The sequence below is a fragment of the Caretta caretta genome, chromosome 17 (assembly GCF_965140235.1).
Source record: "Caretta caretta isolate rCarCar2 chromosome 17, rCarCar1.hap1, whole genome shotgun sequence".
NCBI lineage: Eukaryota > Metazoa > Chordata > Testudines > Cheloniidae > Caretta > Caretta caretta.
Window position 1 is genome coordinate 2,315,944 of NC_134222.1, and position 20,516 is coordinate 2,336,459.

The 20,516-nt window shown below is 46.3% G+C and overlaps 1 long non-coding RNA gene across 2 annotated transcripts; it reads left to right on the plus strand.

The window, feature by feature from the left end:
- Positions 1-121: 121 nt before the first annotated feature.
- On the plus strand, positions 122-10,752 carry LOC125623838 (uncharacterized). Of its 2 annotated transcripts, none has more exons than XR_007353139.2 (3): positions 122-354; positions 693-739; positions 10,360-10,752. It is a non-coding gene; the product is annotated as an uncharacterized LOC125623838 (long non-coding RNA). The 2 variants fall into 2 exon arrangements; XR_007353138.2 differs by lacking the exon at positions 10,360-10,752 and adding an exon at positions 5,947-7,669.
- The last annotated feature ends 9,764 nt before the right edge of the window (positions 10,753-20,516 follow it).

Consider the following 20,516-nt stretch of genomic DNA (forward strand, 5'->3'; position numbering starts at 1 on the left):
GGGGCGGCTCGCCGGGCACACGCGGGCTCGCGCTCCGGCCGGGGCAGGCGAGAAGAAAGTGGCTCCGGCGCTCGGGCTCCGCTTGACTGGGGGATCGGCGCAGACTGACGGCGCCGCTCCAGCAATGGGGAAGCGGCCAGGGCCCCTGTCCCCGCCCACGGCCCAGCCCCCCCCCGCCAGCGCCGTACCATTTACCCTCTGCAACCTCCCCAGGGTGGGGCCTCCAACGTCAGCACCCTGGGCTCAGCCTGCCGCCTTCGCGCTGCTTCCTGCAAACGGCACTTTCCACACGCCCCACCGACAAGCAGGTTTCAGTGGAGCCAAGCAGATTCCATTTCTGGAGCAATCCGATCGGTACTTTTACTTTGGTTTCCCTCTGCACCGACTCTGTTTCCTCCCCTCCCCTCCCGCAAACTGCAGGTTCTCGCCTTAGTTTATTTTTCTAACGAAGGAGGGGAGCTGAAGCACAAGGAAAATGCCAGCAACCCAGCTGGACAGTCATTCACATAGATAAATAATGCAAACGTTTAAAGAAGCCTGCAAATCATTTTGTATTCTGGATCCATTTTGCATTGCATTCAGATGCTAATCTCTTCATTTCCATGGAGGGATTATAAAACTCCACAGGGTAGTGTCTGTGTAATTTTCTAAAAGGGCAGAGTGCAGTTTTAACCAATTTTTCCTTTGTACAGGGAAGAATCAACATTTAAAGTTTCTAAAAGGAAATGAAACACTGCAGGTAAGATCAGTTTTGCTGCTAAGAGAAAGTTCTGATTTAGGACTAGTTTAAATGAAAGGGGGGGGTGGATATTTTACCATGTTTTTTTCTAATAATAGTTAAATTAGGGGGGGAAAGAACTCACCCCAAAACAGTGTATTTGGCCGGTCATTTTTTGTATTCCCATTGCTATTATTTCAGGCTTTAAGGATTGAATAAAAGCTTTCTTCCGATTCTGCAGAAAAGTCTGTCATAATTCTATTTTGCAACTCTACAATCTCACATCCTGGAACTGAATGTCATGTCCTGATTCAGATTATGACTTCACTGCAGGATCAAATTAGAGGAAGAATAGGAAGGTTGGGAAGAAGCAAATACTCATTTAAATATAAATGAGCCAAATCCTGCCATCACTTTCCAGGCAATCCCATTTACGTCAGTGAGGTAGCATGGGTGTATGTTTTTAGCAGAATTTAGTTTAAATAACTTTTAAAATTAGCAAACTGAAATTGATTGAGCCAGGGATTTAAATTAGCAAATTATAAATTATTGTATTTGCACTAACACTTACTATTTAAGATGTCAGAGTCTTAGGTGTTGGAACTAGGGGTGCTGTGGGTGCTGCCACATCCCCTTGCTTGAAGAGGTTTCCATTATATGCAGGGTTTACAGTTTGGTTCAATGGCTCTCCAACACTCCTGGTCAGGGTCACAGCTTCTTCAGAAAGAAATTTAATTCAACTACAGGAGTAGGCTGAGAGAGCTGGGACATACTGTCTTATTCTAGAACTCCAGTAGCAGATTATCAGATGAAAGCACGCTCAACCAACTAAACAAAACACAAAATAGAAATGATGGAATCTCACATTGATGTCAATATACAAAGATTCAGCAAACACTGTAAGTGAACATGCTAGGTCAGACCAATTCAAAACATGGTTACATGTGGGACAGACAAGATTCTCCATGACCTTTGCAGGATGTTGTATCCTTGCTTTGCACCATTCACAACAAGCTATCAATAACTCATCACTCGAACACTCAGGGACCCTCTTACCTAGATCTCATCACTTAAGTACCCGTGCAACTCTTCAATCATGTACAACACAAAATTTGGCAAAACAAAGGAGGAAAACAACTACAAGTACAACTACATTGTAGGGAAAGTGGTCACTTTGGATAAGCTATTACCAGCAGGAGAGTGAGTTTGTGTGTGTGGTTTTTGGAGGGGGGTGAGGGAGTGAGAGAACCTGGATTTGTGCTGGAAATGGCCCAACTTGATCACTTTAGATAAGCTATTACCAGCAGGACAGTGGGGTGGGAGGAGGTATTGTTTCATGGTCTCTGTGTGTATATAATGTCTTCTGCAGTTTCCACGGTACGCATCCGATGAAGTGAGCTGTAGCTCACGAAAGCTCATGCTCAAATAAATTGGTTAGTCTCTAAGGTGCCACAAGTACTCCTTTTCTTTTTGCGAATACAGACTAACACGGCTGTTACTCTGAAACTACAAGGAGAGTGTCTTTTAGTGAGAAAAGTTTCCACATAGAAGGAAACATCTATCCCTTGTTATTACCAATACTAGTAAGGAAGAAAATAAGTGTTATTTATGCACTATTTGGCTTAGAATTATTTTGTTGACATAGAATCTGAGAAACATAGGGGTGGAAAGGACCTCAAGAGGTCATCTAGTCCAGTCCTCTGCCCTGAAGCAGGACCAAATATATGTACACCATCCTTGGCAGGGATGATCTACATATATTGCCTAACCTGTTCTTAAAATCCTCCAGCGTTGGGGATTCCACAATCTCAGTTGGAAGCCTGTTCCAGAGCTTAACTATCCTTATAGTTCGAAAGTTTTCCCTAATATCTAACCTATATCTCCCTTCCTGCAGATTAACCCCATTACTTCTTGTCCCACCTTCAGTGGATGGGAGAACAACTGATCACCATTCTCCTTATAAAAGTCCTTAACATATTTGAGGACTGTTATCAGGGCATGTCTCAGACTCCTTTTTCCAAGACTAAGCATACCCAGTTTTTTAACCTTTCCTCAGTAGGTCAGGGTTTTTGAACCTTTTATCATTTTTGTTGTTCTCCTCTGAACATTCCAATTTGTTTACATCACTCCTAATGTTTGGCACCCATAACTGGACACAGTACTCCAGCTGAGGCCTCACCAGTGCTGATCAGATCAGGACAATTACCTCCTGTCTTTCCCCTGCCTCAGCCCAGGACCTGCACCCCTCCCGCACCCAAACTCTCTCCCAGAGCCTTAGGCAGATGGGGGGGGGAAGGGGGGCAGGATTTGAACCCGTTCTGGGCACCACCAACAATTATACAAACCTGTTGCCCCGTCACTATTCTCTTTTCACCCTTAAACAGCCTATTTTAGGGACAGCCTTCCAAAATAAAAAGTGTTCTCATGCCATTCGTGTCATGTTGACTACTCTGTACAGAGTATTTGGGCTGAATTTGACACCCAGACAAGTTGGAAGCCTATAGTTTTGCCTAGAAGCAGAACAACACTGACAAGTTTACGCTCAGAGCTCTGCCAGTGAATGCACATGCTGTTCCAGGTTATACTTGTCTGTCATGCCAACTTTTATGTAGCTTTTAATCAGAACTTTACCTGAATGGTTTCATTGCATGGCACCTAGAACACTACACCTAGAACAGAGAAACGGAGGCCTTCAGTCCTCATGGCTGTTCGTCAGCATTTTTCACCAGCACTAAAATTAACTAAAAATGTGAAGTACCAAAAATATATCTTACTCAGAATTATTCTTTACCATTTTTGAAATTATATTAGTAAAATGTAGCTGCAGGAGTATTTTTAGATGACAGAGCTTCTTAAATAAGAGACTCTTCAACCCTCAAGTATAAAACCAGTAACATACATATGTTCTTTATATTTTTAGGTTGTCATTAAAGTATATTTTAAATGTGTTTGATATTGAAATTTATATTGAAATTGTGAATTCTTATAACTTCCAGTATTGTATTTGTGTTTAATGCCTTTTAGGATCTAATTTGAAAATTATTAGTATGATATGAGAAGCAGGCAACAACACCTGTAATTAAGGTTGCCTAACACTTTCTGCTGTAAGAAAGACAGTTTTCATTTCCTTGTATTTTGCCAAATTTTAACTGTTTGGGCTGACATTTTCCATGCTGGTGTCTGCCTCAGGCTAAATCATTCTGGAAAGCTTCATCAAAAATGATTCTGTCATTTCTGAGAACACGGTTAGAGGAAAATAGGCTGTTTTGCCAAGGTTAAACAATTATGATAGTAGTTTTGTTGAAAAATTGTAGCAATGCTTTGCAGCGGGGACTTTGAAATTTGACTAGAGTGGGGGTGTCATTCTGGAGTTAGAGAGCTGCTTTTTGCTGCATTGTGAAATCCACCAACATTTGGCAGAATTGCAGCTCTCTGGGCGCCAGGGGTTAGCACTACTTTCCCTGCAATTGCTGTTCCTGGGCCTCAGGAGCCACTGTGGTGCTTAGTACTAGAACTTAGAGTAGGGAGACTGTCTTTCCTTTTCTCTTAAAATGCTCTCTGGTGGTATACAGGCAGCATGGAGGAGAAGGAAGAAGCACCTTGACTTGAATGCAGCCTGGCGAGTAGCAGAGCAGAGACAGGAGCAGGGTGGGGAGGGACAGAAGCAGAGGAGGACAGGGCAAACTGGGGAGGTCAGGAACAGAAGGAGATCAGTAAGGCAGGCTGGGGGTTGTCATAGATTCCAAGCCCAGAAGGGACCGCTGTGATCATCTAGTCTGACCTCCTGGATAACACAGGCCAGAGACCTGCCCTACAATAATTCCTAGGGCAGATCTTTTGAAAAACCTCCAAAGGTGATTTTAAAATAATCAGGGATGGAGAATCCACCCTGACCCTTGGTAAATTGTTCCAATGGTTAATTACTCTCACTGTTAAAAATGTATGCCTTATTTCCATTATGGGGCAGGCAGAGCTGTCCCTTGGGTATGGCAAATCGGGGCAACCACCCTGCGCCCTGCCTATGCCAGCGGGCACCGCCAATCAGCACCTCCCCCCAGCACCTCGTCCCTGCCAGCGGGCCCTGCCAATCAGTGCCTCCTCCTCCTTCTCAGCGCCTACTGCCTACCGCGGATCAGCTGTTCCGCGACATCAGGAGGTGCTGGGGGAAGGGGAGAGGAGCAAGGGCATGGCGCAGCACACTCAGGGGAGGAGGTGGAACTGGGCAGGGAAGAGGTGGGGCGGAATGGGGGTGGAAAAAAGGAGGGCGGGGTGGGGCCTTGGGGCAAGGGATGGAGTGGGGGTGGGGCCTGGGCAGAGCTGGGGGGAGCCTCCCCCTCCCCCGGCAGATTAGAAACTCTGCACCTATGTCCTGGGCTCCATATCCACCTTGGGACGGCCCTGTCCCTGCCGGGTCCCCCCTGATGCCCGTATGGGCGGGGAGCGGTGGGAGTCATTGTTGCCACCCAAAGTGGCCGGAAGCAGTGCGGGTCCCCCTTGCCACCCCCGGTGGCCAGGAGCAGCAGATCCCCCCCTGCCTCCTGTGGTGGCTGGGAGTGGCAGCGGGGAGCTGCGGAGCTCTCCCCTGCCCCTCACGGTGGCCAGGAGCTGCAGGACTACCCCGCAGCTCCCAGCCAGCGCTGGCTGAAGTCACAGAGGTCTTTTGAAGTCACGGATTCCGTGACCTCCGTGACTAAATCGCAGCCTTAATCATAAGGCCTCCACACAAGGGGGCTGAATTAACCTTTCACAGATAACCGTAAAACTGACATTACCTAACTTTTGAGAGCTTGACTTTGCAACCTTAATATACATAATTTTAATAGTTATAATTCAGTAGTGGCCAGAGATGCCAGTCAGAATCTGGGCCCCACTGGGCACTATCAAAGACTGTCACTGCCCCACAGAGTTTACAGATTACAAATGTGATTTATACAAAACGTAGTTGACAGTATACAAATCAAACAGCAGAGGGCATTTTTGTTGTGTAGGTGGTAAAACTTCTCTCACCATAATTCTAACTCCCACACTTACATTTTTTCTTATTAGGGATTTGGGGAATCTGAAACATAATGAGATCTTTGCTAAACCTCCACACTATTTGAGTTTCTTTTTACACATTACAAGGTACACAGCAGCTTAACACTTGGTTTTTTTAAAAAAAAGGTCTTGCATTTCTTGTTGTGATCTGTCTGTCCATATTAAAGGTAGTTGCAATTTGTTCTTTTTAGGGGCTACCAGACAGAGTATTGTGGGACATTGCAACTGGAATTTCCTTACATATTGTCAGCAATAGGACCAAAATCTTCTGTTGTTCTGCTCTCCTCCCCATGAAGATGAGTTGTGCAAGTGGACTCTCTCCCTCTCCTCTCCCCACCAGCTGAGTTTGCAGCTCAGAGTACAGGGCAGGAGGGAGATAAAAAACCCCAAACAAAAGGAATTTGGTATCTCTACGCTGCTTGGACTCTGAGGGGCAAAGTGTTTGTCAGCATAAGCAAGAGATCCGCAGCTGCTTAGCCTGGGTTAGCCTGTTATAGTGTCTGAAGAGTTTACACGTGATAATTGGTTGGTGGAGTCTAAGTATCGAACTCACCGCCTATTTGGGGTTTGTGCCCTGCTTCCTAGCAGTCTGCCCTGAGGTTGGCACTCGCCCTCTGCCACTGCATGCAGTGTTACAGGGGCATTCCCTGCAGTCCGTGGCAAATTCCCCATTCAGCTCGGCAAAATGTCGGTGACTCAGGAATAAGGATCCGATGAAGTGAGCTGTAGCTCACGAAAGCTTATGCTCCAATAAATTGATTAGTCTCTAAGGTGCCACAAGTACTCCTTTTCTTTTTGCAAATACAGACGAACATGGCTGCTACTCTGAATTCAGGACAAATTGCTTAAAGCAGGGCAGTTACAGCCCAAGGCTGGGGTTCCTTTGCACACCAAGCCAAACCAAACCAGCCAAACAGAGAGGACCTTGGTTTTACCCTACTGGCTAACCACAAGTCACACAAGCAATTCCCTTAGACACTCCAGTTTCCCAGTATCACCACCAGGGCCACTCGTTATGGGGATGAATGGTTATGAAAACCAATACCCCAGTAAAAGAAAAATGGTTCTCTCAATCCCAAAGGACCAAGCCCCAGACCCAGGTCACTTATACAAACAGATCTTACCCACAAATCACGCTGTTGCCAATCCTTTAGAATCTAAAATCTAAAGGCTTATTCGTAAAAGGAAAAAGATATAGATGAGAGCAAGAGTTGGTTAAATGGAATCAATGACATACAGTAATGGCAAAGTTCTTGGTTCAGGCTTTTAGCAGTGATGGAATAAACGGCAGGTTCAAATCAAGTCTCTGGAGAACATCCCCAGCTGGGATGGGTCTTTCAGTCTTTTGTGTAGAGCTTCCGTTTGTAGCAAAGTCCCTCCAGAGGTATGAAGCAGGACTGAAGACAAGATGGAGGAGCTGCAGCAGCTTTTTATAGTCTCTTGCCATGTGGTCTCTGCTTTCTTTGTCCCAGAGACCAGCTGCCCATCACAAGGCATGGAAACACCTCAGAGTTCTGTCCATAGGCAGGTCCCTGCAGACCTTGCTGAGTCCCAAGGCGCGTCTGCCTTCTCTCAGTGGGTCAGTGGTATAGCTGATGGTCCTTAATGGGCCATCCAGCAGGCTAGGCAGAGCTGACACCAACTTGTCTGGGGTGTCACCCAGATGCATAGTATAAGTTTGAAATACAGACAGTATAGAGCCAATATTCATAACTTCAACTACAGAATGATACACACATATAGACACCATAATCATAATCAGCAAACCATAACCTCTCCATAGACCCCTTACACGACAACCTTTATGCAATATGTGCTGCAAATATATAACAGGGGTTGCAACAGTGATCTATATGGTTACAGATTATGTCAATAATGTCACACATGTCTTTAAAATACACTGCTTCTCTGAGTATTCACTGTCCAAAAATGTGCAAATTGAGATCAATAAGGGCTGAAGTAGCTGTTTCAAGTTGTATCAAGGATATAACAAAGTTTAATTATGGAGATGGTGGCCTTTATTCCGTACGGTGGAAGTTTGCTTTAAATAATGCTGGGGACTAATTCCAGTGATTTTTTCCTAAGAACAACAAAATATTTCTTTCCAAACTCACCATTCTGTGAAACATCTAGAAAAATTTCTGTGAAAATTTTAAATTATTTTATTGATTAAATTACAAATTAGAAGCATTTAAAATTAACCAGTTTCAATTTTTTTTACTGTCTTTATAATATTTTGTGTATCTCTGGTTTAACATTTTTAAAACTTAGAACATCAGACTTACTGTGTGTCTAAATATTGATCATGGCCCTAGCACAGAATTTAATTCTATATCAATATTTCACCAAGACCTTGAAGCTGCAAAGCAGTGAGCACTTTGACCCCCAACCCAACAAAGCACGTAAGCATGTGTTTAAGTTTGAGCATGTGCATAGTCCCATTGCTTTGCTGGATCAGGGTCAGACTGCTCAGCACCTGGCAGGATTGATCCCTTGATGATGAATGCATTGTACTGCAGGTGGAGAGGCACTGCACAGCATAGAATGCATTTACTAAGGCCTGGTCTACACTGGGAGGGGTGGGGAGAACGGGGGATTGATCTAAGTTACGCAACTTCAGCTACATGAATAACGTAGCTGAAGTCGATGTACTTAGATCTACTTACCGCGGAGTCTTCACTGTGGTAAGTCGACGGCTGACGCTCTCCTGTCGACTCCACCTGCGCCTCTTGCCTGGTGGAGTATCGGAGTCGACGGGAGAGCGCTTGGCAGTCGATTTATCATGTCTAGAATAGACACGATAAATTGACCCCCGCTGGATCGATTGCTGCCCATCGATCCAGCAGATAATGTAGACAAGCCCTAAGGCTATATCTACACTAGAGCTGTACTGATCCAGCTATGCTGCTGTAAGATCTCTTGTGTAGCCAGGAGAGAGCTCTCCTGTCAACATAATTAAACCACCCCCAATGAGCAGCAGTAGCTATGTCAGTGGGAGAAGCTCCCTGAGCAACATAGGTTTTGCCGACATAAGTGGTAGTGTAGACGTGGAATAAGGGTTGCAGCCACGATTGACAGGTCCTCAATTAAGATGTCAAAACACCCCCTGCAGTGGGTGACTCTAGCATCATCCCCTGCAGTCTCCTCTCCTCCTGAAGGGCTCACCACTTCCTTGTTTCTCCTCAAGTCCCATCCAGCCAAGCTGACTCAATTCAGTACATTTTAATTGAGTCCAGACATACCTTATTGGCAGGACAATTGCTGTTAATATGCAAGAGTCATGGAATACTCAGATCTTTGTCAGAGGCTGGTATAATCTGCCCAGGACAGAGTCATGCAATGGGGACCAGATTGCTCTTGCAGCCTTTCACCTCGAAGATAAGGGTGCATATATTCTCACTGGATCCAGTTACTACATTAACAAGAGAACATAACGTTGCGTCTAACCTGGAGTCCTGTTTCGTAATAGTCTTGTCCATGTTAAGTAAAGTGGAGTGTATCATTGAACTCCATTTCTCTGTTACACTGTGAACATTATTTGCGGCCACAAAAAAAGACAATGTGAAGGATCCTGTGTATGGAGTCTGGGACTGAACTCACCCAGAGAGATCTAGCAGATGTAAAAGAGAATGTGAGCTCTTTTTGGCTGGTAGAAATGGACATGTTGGGCACTTACATTTCTTTCTCTCTCCTGTCTAACAGTTTAAACATACCCATTGAACAGCATGTACTTTATCAAATCTTTTGTCAACCACATTCAAGACGTATCCTCATGACCACCATGTTGTCAATTCTTCATTTACTCTCCAAAACTACTCCATTAACTGAAAGAAAAGGAGTACGTGTGGCACCTTAGAGACTAACCAATTTATTTGAGCATGAGCTTTCGTGAGCTACAGTTAACTGAATTACTGGAGAGCTTGTTAACTTTCATCCCTAAATTAGGGTTATTCAAAAAGCTTAGAAATCGTTTCCTCTTTCACAGGTAATGACAGTATCAATCAGCATTTCACAGGGAAGTATCGGTATGAAATACCTGATTTTTCTAGGCCTCAGGCCAGAACGGTGTAAATGGGCCTTCATGTAACAGGATCAGACCCAGGGTGTTTTGTGTAGGCATTAGGTGGCATTTGTTTCTGGTGGCTAGGTCCATGTTTTAGTAGGACTGGATCTGAGGAATGTCCCTTCTTGTAAAGGTTTCAGAGTAGCAGCCGTGTTAGTCTGCATCCGCAAAAAGAAAAGGAGTACTTCTGGCACCTTAGAGACTAAAAAAATTTATTTGAGCATAAGCTTTCGTGAGCTGTAGCTCATGAAAGCGTATGCTCAAATAAATTTGTTAGTCTCTAAGGTGCCAGAAGTACTCCTTTCCTTCTTGTAAACACATTCTTGTGATCACACAGAAATGGGTAACATCTTCTGCCTGAAACATGAAACTTGTTTCCTACAGTGTGACCAGGTAAACTGGAGGCGGGCTCTTGGATGCAAAAGGGAAGCCATGCAGGAGGCAGGCTGGCAGGTCAGCCTCAGCCAAGCCTGCCGTTGAGCCTCTGCCTTGGTGACTTGTCCAAGATTTCACAGAGACTTGGATTTATATCTCCACCCAGGCTCTCGCCGCCTTGGATCATGAAGGGACCTGGTATACTCCTCATGAATCCTGCTCTCCAGGCTGCAGACAATGCCACAGAAGGGCCACAGACCTACTGCAGCAGGGCCCCAGAACAGCAGCAACCAAGACAGGCTCATTGTCTCTCTGGGCAGGGCAAGTATCAGTGGCTGCTTGCAGGGGCCTCTGATCTCTGGAAGACAAGACAAATACTTTAGAAAACCAAACACTCTGTGTCTGTTCCAACACACCGTTATAAGGTCACTCATTCATCCACTTCATTTCATTCACAGTTGGACATGAAACATTTCTTTGGTGCAGGGACTTGTGTGTGTAGAGCAGAGTGATTAGCACAGGAGGGCACAATCCCTGGTTGGGAGTCTCTCAGAGCTACCACAATACAAATACATATCAAAAATACTATTGATTTTCGTAGTTATTTTACTATTATTGTTTTATTCATTTAGCAGAATTCCAGGGGGCTCAGAGATGGTTGACTAGAATGACTACGGCATGGAGAAGCTCTCATTTGAAGAGAGATTGAAATAAATGGAACTGTTTGCCTTAGAGAGGAGATGCGTAAGGAGAGAAAGGAAAGGTATACAAGGTTATGAATGGTCTAGAGAAGGTAGATTAGAACTTCGAATAAAAAATCCCCAATGGCCAGAGGTGGGACACCAGAGGGGGAGGGCTCTGAGTTACTACAGACAATTCTTTCCCAGGTATCTGCCTGATGGGTCTTGCCCACTTGCCCAGGGTCTAACTGATCACCAGATTTGGGGTCAGGACATAATTTTCTCTTGTGTCAGGTTAGCAGATTTTTCCTCTTCCTCTGCAGCAAGGGGCACAGGTCACTTGCAGGCTTAAACTAGTGTAAATGATGAATTTTTTGTAACTTGAAGACTTTAAAGCATGATTTGAGGACTTCAGTAAATCAGCCAGAGGTTAGGAGTTTATTACAATAGCGAGGTTCTGTGGCTTGCAATGTGCAGGAGGTCAGACTAGAGGATCACGATGGTCCCTTCTAGCCTTAAAGTCTACGAGTCTAGGAGAACACAAGAACAAGGGCACATTCAGTGAAACTGAAAAGTAGAAAATTCAAACCTGATAAAAGTTAATGATTTTTCACACATTGCACAATTGGCATGTGAAACTCCTCGCCACAAGATATAATTGAGGGCAAGACTTGAGCATGATTCCAAAAAAGGTGGCAGTTTATATGGCTAACAAGAATATCCAGAGTTATTATAGTAAATATTAATATATAAACTAGGGTGTGAGCAGGGTGATAAACTCTCCTACTTCAAGGCATAAACCAGCTTCTGACTGCTGGGGGTTCTGTTACTGGTATTGCAGTAGCTCCATAGGACCCAGTCAGGGATCAGTAGCAGGGCTAGACACATGTAACAAAAAGACCATGGCTGCTCCAAAGAGCTTACAATCAGAGTGTAAAACAAGAACCAATAGAAGGAGACAGACAGACGGGGAGGGAAGTGTAAGGCAACAATAAAACAATTACGAACCGCATACTAAGCAGTGATCATAGTATATCAGCTGTCCACAAACACCTACCACAGGGTTCATGCAACTTCCTCTGAAGCATCAGATACTGGCCATGGTAGGAAACGGGATACTAGGTGAACCCCTGAATTTGATTCAGTATTGCAATTCCTGTATTGTATGAATTGTTTAGCATTTCTTAAGCACCGGCACTGTACAAGACACAAATTAAAGCTGATCCCTGCCAAGTTGCTTACAATTTTAAGGCCCTATCCTGGAATCAGAGCCACACAGTCAGACACACACACATGGCCTCCCACTGGCTTCAGGGGGCCCCTACCCATGTGGATCTGATAGCAGGATTAGGGCCCAAAAGACAGACACAGAAAAGTCAGGAGGCACTGGGATGCCCCAAGAATGAATAGCCTGGGGTGTTTTTTATGAAAATGACTCATTTCTTGTGTGCAACACTGGAGAAAGGAGTCTTTAGGTGGGATCTTGATGTTGGCATAGGCCTTGTCCACACTACACAGTTTTGTCGACAAATGTTGGGTTTCGTTGACAAAACAGTGGAGGTGTACACACTGCAATGCTCCTTCTGCCAACAAAACTCTTCTGCTTGGTTATGTTGCTGTAAATGGCCTCCAGAAAGTATCCCACAATGCCCATCCTGACAGCTCTGGTCAGCAGTTTGAATTCCGCTGTCCTGTACCCAGGTACGCAGTCATCCGCCCCTTCCCTTTTAAAGGCCTCGGAATTTTTGATATTCCACTTCGTTTGCTCGGTGTGGAGAGCTCTCATCGCATCTTCCCAGCTGACCATGGCAGCGCCACATAGCAAATACTCACCGCTTGGACCACAGCTGAGTTGTTGGATCTGCTGGCACTGTAGGGAGAGGACGCTGTGCCATTCAAGCTTCACTCCAGCCATAGGAACTTCGATACATATGGTCAGATTTCTTGTGGCAGGTTGGTTAATGGCTACGAACAGGACACACATCAGTGTTGTGCAAAGATAAAGGAGCTGAGGCAAGCGTACCAGAAGGCAAGGGAGGCAAACCGTAGCTCTGGTGCTGCACCAAAGACCTGCCACTTCTGTAAGGAGCTGGATGCCATCCTTGGCGGCAACCCCACCTCCACCGCCAAGAAACCCATGGATGCTTCAACAGGGCTAGAAGTGGCAGACGATGGACTCAACCCCAAGGACGTAGACATGGATGAGGAGGTTGAGTTGGAGGATGATATGGAGCACACAGCAGGGTCGTCTGGTGGCACGGCAAGTCAGGACCTCTTTTCCACTCTGGAGGAGTCTTGCCAATCCCAACAGTCTGTCTCTAGTGTGTATGATCATAGAATAATAGAATATCAGTGTTGGAAGGGACCTAAGGAGATCATCTGGTCCAACCCCCTGCTCAAAGAAGGACCAATCCCCAACTAAATCATCCCAGCCAGGGCTTTGTCAAGCCTGACCTTAAAAACTTCTAAGGAAGGAGATTCCATCACCTCCCTAGGTAACGCATTCCAGTGTTTCACCACCCTCCGAGTGAAAAAGGTTTTCCTAATATCCAACCTAAACCTCCTGCACTGCAACTTGAGACCATTACTCCTTGTTCTGTCATCTTCTACCACTGAGAACAGTCTAGATCCATCCTCTTTGGAACCCCCTTTCAGGTACTTGAAAGCAGCTATCAAATCCCTCTTCATTCTTCTCTTCCACAGACTAAACAATCCCAGTTCCCTCAGCCTCTCCTCATAAGTCATGTGTTCCAGTCCCCTAATCATTTTTGTTGTCCTCTGCTGGACTCTTTCCAATTTTTTCACCTCCTTCTTGTAGTGTGGGGCCCAAAACTGGACACAGTACTCCAGATGAGGCCTCACCAATGTCGAATAGAGGGGAACGGTCACGTCCCTCGATCTGCTGGCAGTGCCCCTACTTATACATCCCAAAATGCCATTGGCCTTCTTGGCAGCAAGGGCACACTGTTGACTCATATCCAGCTTCTCGTCCGCTGTAACCCCTAGGTCCTTTTCTGCAGAACTGCTGCCGAGCCATTCGGTCCCTAGTCTGTAGCGGTGCATGGGATTCTTCCGTCCTAAGTACAGGACTCTGCACTTGTCCTTGTTGAACCTCATCAGATTTCTTTTGGCCCAATCCTCTAATTTGTCTAGGGCCCTCTGTATCCTATCCCTACCCTCCAGCGTATCTACCTCTCCTCCCAGTTTAGTGTCATCTGCAAACTTGCTGAGGGTGCAATCCACACCATCCTCCAGATCATTAATGAAGATATTGAACAAAACCGGCCCGAGGACCGACCCTTGGGGCATTCCACTTGATACCGGCTGCCAACTAGACATGGAGCCATTGATCACTACCCGTTGAGCCTGACAATCTAGCCAACTTTCTATCCACCTTATCGTCCATTCATCCAGCCCATACTTCTTTAACTTGCTTGCAAGAATACTGTGGGAGACCATGTCAAAAGCTTTGCTAAAGTCAAGGAACAACACGTCCACTGCTTTCCCCTCATCCACAGAGCCAGTTATCTTGTCATAGAAGGCAATTAGATTAGTCTGGCATGACTTGCCCTTGGTGAATCCATGCTGACTGTTCCTGATCACTTTCCTCTCCTCTAAGTGCTTCAGAATTGATTCCTTGAGGACCTGCTCCATGATTTTTCCAGGGACTGAGGTGAGGCTGACTGGCCTATAGTTCCCAGGATCCTCCTTCTTCCCTTTTTTAAAGATGGGCACTACATTAGCCTTTTTCCAGTCGTCCAGGACTTCCCCCGATCGCCATGAGTTTTCAAAGATAATGGCCAATGGCCTCTGATGCAGGAGAGGAGAGCAGTGGTAAGTGATCTTTTTGAGTTGATGCTGCTCAATTATATGAGGTTGAACTATCCTTTGCTCTGTATATTCTAGAAGTAGGTGAAGGGATTGTAAAAGACTAGCTGACTACAAATCCCGGTCAGGAATCATCACAATGGTCATGCAAGGTGGCAAGTTAACGAAGCATAACAGAGTGCTGTGTAGAAAAACACATTACTGGTGCTCATTGTCAAAATGTTGCCTCAAAGCCTCCCTGATTTGAATAGCCCCCTCATTGTGCCCCTCTAATAGCCTTGGTATCTGACTGCTCAAATTCAGCAGCCAGGCAATCTGCCTCTGTGATCCACCCTGGGGGAAACTTTTCACCTTTAGCCTCACAAATATTATGGAGTGTGCAGCAGGCTATGAGCACAGGAATATTTTCCTCATTTATGTCTAACGTGCCATAAAGGCAGCACCAGCACACTTTTAATCTACCACAGTCACATTCTGCACCTGCTCAGCCTATTGTTGAAGCACTCTTTGCTGCTGTCCAGGTTTCCCATGTAAGGCCTCACGAGCCATGGGAGTAAGGGGTACGCTGGGTCTCCCAGGATCACTATGGGTATTTCAGCATTCCCCACTGGAATCTTCTGGTCTGGAAAGAAAGTCCCTACTTGGAGCTTTCTGTACAGGTCAGTGTTCTTGAAGATGCGTGCATCATGCACCTTCCTAGACCATCCCGCATTGTTGATGAAATGCTCACGGTGATCCACAAGTGCCTGCAATACCATAGAGGTACAATTTTTTATTGATGTACTCCATCACAGGATGGTCCAGGGTCAAACTTGGAATATGCATCCCATCTAGGGCACTGCCAGAGTTAAGGTATCGCATTGCTGCAAAGCCATCCAATATTTCATGCACATTGCCAAGAGTCACAGTCCTTTGTAGCAGGATGCAACTGATAGCCCTGCACACTTGTGTTAATGCAGCCCCAATGGTTGATTTCCCAACTCCAAACTGATTTGCGATTGACAAGTAGCAGTCTGGAGTCACCAGCTTCCACACAGCGATGGCCACGCGCTTCTCCATCAAGAAGACAGGTCTCATTTTGGTGTCCTTGTGCATCCAAAGTTCCTGGAAGGTGCCTTGTGCATCCAAAAGTTCTGCACCTGCTGCTCATCATCCAGACCTGAATAACCATGTGATCCCACCACTCAGTGCTTGTTTCCAGAGTCTTAAAGCTATGGTCTACCCTGTTCAGCTGCTCCAGGAATGCCAAAAGTAATCTGGTATTGTTTCTTTCCATGGCACACAACAGGTCAGGCAACTCTGATTCCTGTTCAGAGTCTGAGCTCATGATAGATTGCATGACCATCCGCGATGTGTTCATAACAGTGACTGCAACAGTAAAGAGGAGTGCAGGATCCATGCTTTTAGATGGAAATGGGGGGTACACATTAAACTGGGGCTGTTGAAAAATGCCACAAAACACAGTTGGAAACCCATGGGATGATGGGACAAAAAAACTGCATCATGGGACATTGAGCCCACGATGCGCTGGTATCCAGTGTGCCTTCCCACAACTCCTAGCTGCAGAAGGGGGCGAGTAGCACAGTGGGATAGCTACCCACAGGGCACTGCTCTCTCTGTCAATGCTAGACTACCAACTGTGGACATGCTCCACCGACAGAAGGAGCATTGTGTGAACATGCACAAGCAAAGTAATCATACTGGTTTTTGATCGTCAGCATCACTTGCCTTGACATCCCCTGTCCCCCATGTGTGGGTAGATATTATTCCCATGCAAAAACCTGAGTCACTCAGCTTGTCTAAACATGGGACATGTAGCTGCAGCAGTCCAGAGAGCCACAGTGCAGTCTCACTGCACTGGTGGAGAAAGCAACTTGCAGCAAGCAGATTCCCTTGGTCTGAAAGTGGGGTACTCCGCACCAGCACAAGCCCCGTTTTTCACCAGTGCAGCAAGTTTGCACTAGAACTTTGCACCATTCTAGCTTCTTTGGTGTACAAAAATGGTCATTTAACCTCTCTCACCCCAACTGGTACCTCCCCCACCAAAAAACCCCACCCCAAAACCCAAGTAGGAATTTAGATACAGGCAAGACATTTACCATTAAAAGTAGCACCTGGAAGAGGTACATCTTTCTGGAGACATGACAAATACAAAGGGATCCTCAGGCTTGGTCTACACAAACTGGCATAGCTTTGTGTGAAAAAAGCACTCCCTGACCTCTATGCCAACAAAACTCCCAGTGTAGATGCGGCTCTGCTGAGAGAGAGCATGTCGTCTGGGGAGGTGTGTTCCTACTCCGGCAGCCGCACTTCCCATCAGGCCAGGCTGCAGCTACACGAGTGCCCTGTGCTGACATAGCTATACCGACATAGCCTCAGCTGTTCTATATTTTGGGGTGGAGATCTCCAGTCTGGTTGTACATAGAAATCATTCACCACTGAAGTGCAGCCACCTTTGTGCAGCAGCTAATTAGAAGCGCACAGCAACACTACACAGCAGTTTAGGACACAAATGGAAGAAAAATTGTGTCTCCCATTAAAACTGCAGCACAAGTGGAATTTTAAGGAGGCAGAAAAATAACAACATAGGAATTGGGCCAGGACACTAGTTTTAAGACCAGCAAAGAGTCCTGTGGCACCTTATAGACTAACCGACGAAAGCTTAGGCTCCAGTGCGTCTGTTAGTCTATAAGGTGCCAAGGACTCTTTGCCGCGTTTACAGATCCGGACTAACACGGCTACCCCTCTGATAGTTTTAAGACCCCAACTCTTGAGGAAAGTATCATGGGACTTCTCTCAGTCCCATTAAATATGAATATGATTGATTATCAATGAGCATCTTTAGACTGTGGTAGACACTGTCCTGGTCCTGGATGCATACACAATTCAATCCTTGACCTCTTGGATCTAACTCAACAAGGAGACCACATAAAAATCATTCTTACCATAAAAAATCCCAAGGTTTGTCTCATTGGCAATTTATCTAATGGCTGCTAAGATACAGAAATAATAGAAGGAGAAAAATGAGAGAGTAAAGAGTAGCATAGCATTGCTATGGCAACTGGAATTTTCAATCTAAATACCTTTTTGGAAAAGAGGTTTAATATCCAGAGCTCTGCAAAATGCTTGCCAAACAGATTAATTCGTATTGTTTCAGCCACTGTTACCCTCCTAGGCCATGATCCTGCAATTGGATCCACACAGACCCTTCGTGAGCACACAAATGTGCAAGGATCTGCCCCAATAGGCCAGGGCAATTCTGTTGGTCAAACACTGCACCCCAAAATACCCCTGGCCCTGCACAGTCACTTTAGGATTGCTTTCTAAGGGTTTGATCGGTCACTAGTGGGGTTCTGTTGATCACCTCCCCTTCCTCTCTGGCCTCTGATTAGTAAAATCACAAGTGATTCCAGAACCTTCGGTGCGGGCCAACGCTGGCTTTGTGGTGGGCATTCCCCATTCCTGCAGCAGGCTGTACCAATGCCCAACATCTGCAGTGTCTTTGCTTAGCCGTGCTGTTATTTTAAGTGCCATCAGATCAGGGATTATAGAAATTAGATTCTCTTTGTCCTGATTCTGGACCCCATACTCACCCTGAGGAGCATCTTGTCTAGTGGATAGCCACACTGAAGGTACCATTCAGCGTGAGTAAGAGGATGAGAATCTGGCCCTTTGGCAATCCATTGGGTCACATCCCTCCCAACTGTGCCTGGTCAGGAAAGAGATTGCTCCTTTTAGGCTCAAATGTAGTCTCATTCCACACACACACATATTGTGGGGTATGAGTGGTTATTGCTGACTCAGAGCGCAAGGTGGTGGGAAATGCAGTACATATTAAAGCAGTGAAGCCCTGGTGTTTGCTGCTCCTTCCTTTGGTTTCTGTGCCAGTCTTAGCCGGCTGCAGCCAAAATAGGCTCAATTTCCTGAGAGGCAGGGACAAAGCACCTGTTTCCTACAGATAGCTCCAATGCTTCTGCAATCCTATTGTATGCAGGAGGGGGGGACTCCTAGGGTTTGTGAACCATGGGTCATGGACCAGAGAGATAGAGGGGACCTAAGGGGTCCCCCTCTAGGCCAGCTCAGGCCTCAGGTAACATTGTTTTCTTAACACCTTGTCAAGTCTCTTTTTCTGTGCCCTCCCCGCATCCCTTGGGAGGCTAGTCCATAACCTTGGTCTTGGCTGCCCTAGGGTTAGCCCCGATTTGTGCCATCAGCATAGCTGCAACAATGCAGAAAGGTAAAGCCACTGTTTGCACCAGCAGGGCTTTCCCCTGCTTGAAACAGAGGTAAATTGCAGTGGTGCAGATTGTGGCTTAGAGCAGCTTCCTCTGTCTGTCTTGGGGTCTGCGCCAAGGGTGGGTGCAGGTGGCTGGAGTTGAGGCAAATGCTCACAAAGGCCAGGCTCTAGAGATTTCACTGTCAGGCAGCTTTGCCTGCTACCCAGCCTCTCGTTTCCTTTGCTGAATTCTACCCCATCAGCGGGGGAGGGAAGGTGCCCACCATGGGGCAATGGGAAGTGGCCTCCCCATTGCATGAGGCAGTGTGTTTACAAGAACAGCAGCATTTCACAGCCACTCTGCCCCGTGGTAAACGACTCCGAGAGGCCAAAGGCAGTGGGATGCTTTACGTCTGCATGGGGTGGGGAAGGAGATGGGTTGCTGAGTTGCTACCACCTCCCATTATCCACACAGTTTTTGGAAAGGAGCACAGGCTGATGAGTGGCAGGTGTGGGTGGGTGGAGAGTAGTTCCATTGAGTAGGGGGAGTGGGCCGTGGGGAGAGCTGTATTGTCATGTTCACTTCACTGGCCTTGCTAACATTCAGCTTCCCAGGCTCTCTGGATGAAGTGAGCTAAAGCTGTGTATATTAGCTCCCAATAAGGTCCGAAAACATGCAAACAAAACAAGGTCTCCTTTCACTGTGTGGCAAACGGCTCTTCAAATGAGCCCTTCCAAGAAAGCCAGTTGCCTGTCCTGAGTGCACTTGGACTCCCGAGAGCTTCTTGCTACGGAAGGCTGTAGTGGTGGCCCCCAGCTCTCCCCTCGCTAAGCCTTGCACCGGACTCCTGCAGTTTCTTTCTACCACGTGGTTTGAGTGAGAGTTCATAGGTGCCTTCAAGGTACTCCAGGCAACAGCCTGTGCCCCGTGCAACCAGCATGGAGGAAACACACACTCCCATGGAGCGTTTAGTGCCCCCGGGAAAGAGGGTGAGACATGGGGCTCACCCTGGCAAAGTGGATCCCTCTGAGGGCCCTGTGAGCTTGGTACACCATGTGACCTCTTGTGCGGTGTCCCTAAAGCCATCCTGATGTAAGCCCCTGTTCCAGTTTGTATCTGGAAGAGAGCACTACACACAGTGAATGACTGTGTCCCCAGAGACATTCCTATGTCACACCAACCCAGACCACAGAGCCCAGCATAAAAGATGAGGAGGTGGTGTTGGCCAGTGGACAGGTCTTGGAGCCCAAACACCTGGGTTCTTTTCCCAGTTCTGGCCCTGAGCTGCTGGGTGACCTTGGGTAAGTCACATCCTCCCTGTGCCTCAGCCTTTCCTCCTGTAAAGAGAAGAGCTGAGTGTCACCGTACAACCAGGACACCTCCATGCATTGATATTAACACCTGCATTGATAGTGTTTGAAGAAAGTCCAGAGAAAAGCAACAAAAATGATTAAAGGTCTAGAAAACATGACAAATAAGGGAAGATTGAAAAAAATTGGGTTTGTTGATTCTGGAGAAGAGAAAACTGACAGGGGACATGAGAACAGTTTTCAAGTACATAAAAGGTTGTTACAAGCAGGAGGGAGAAAAATTGTTCT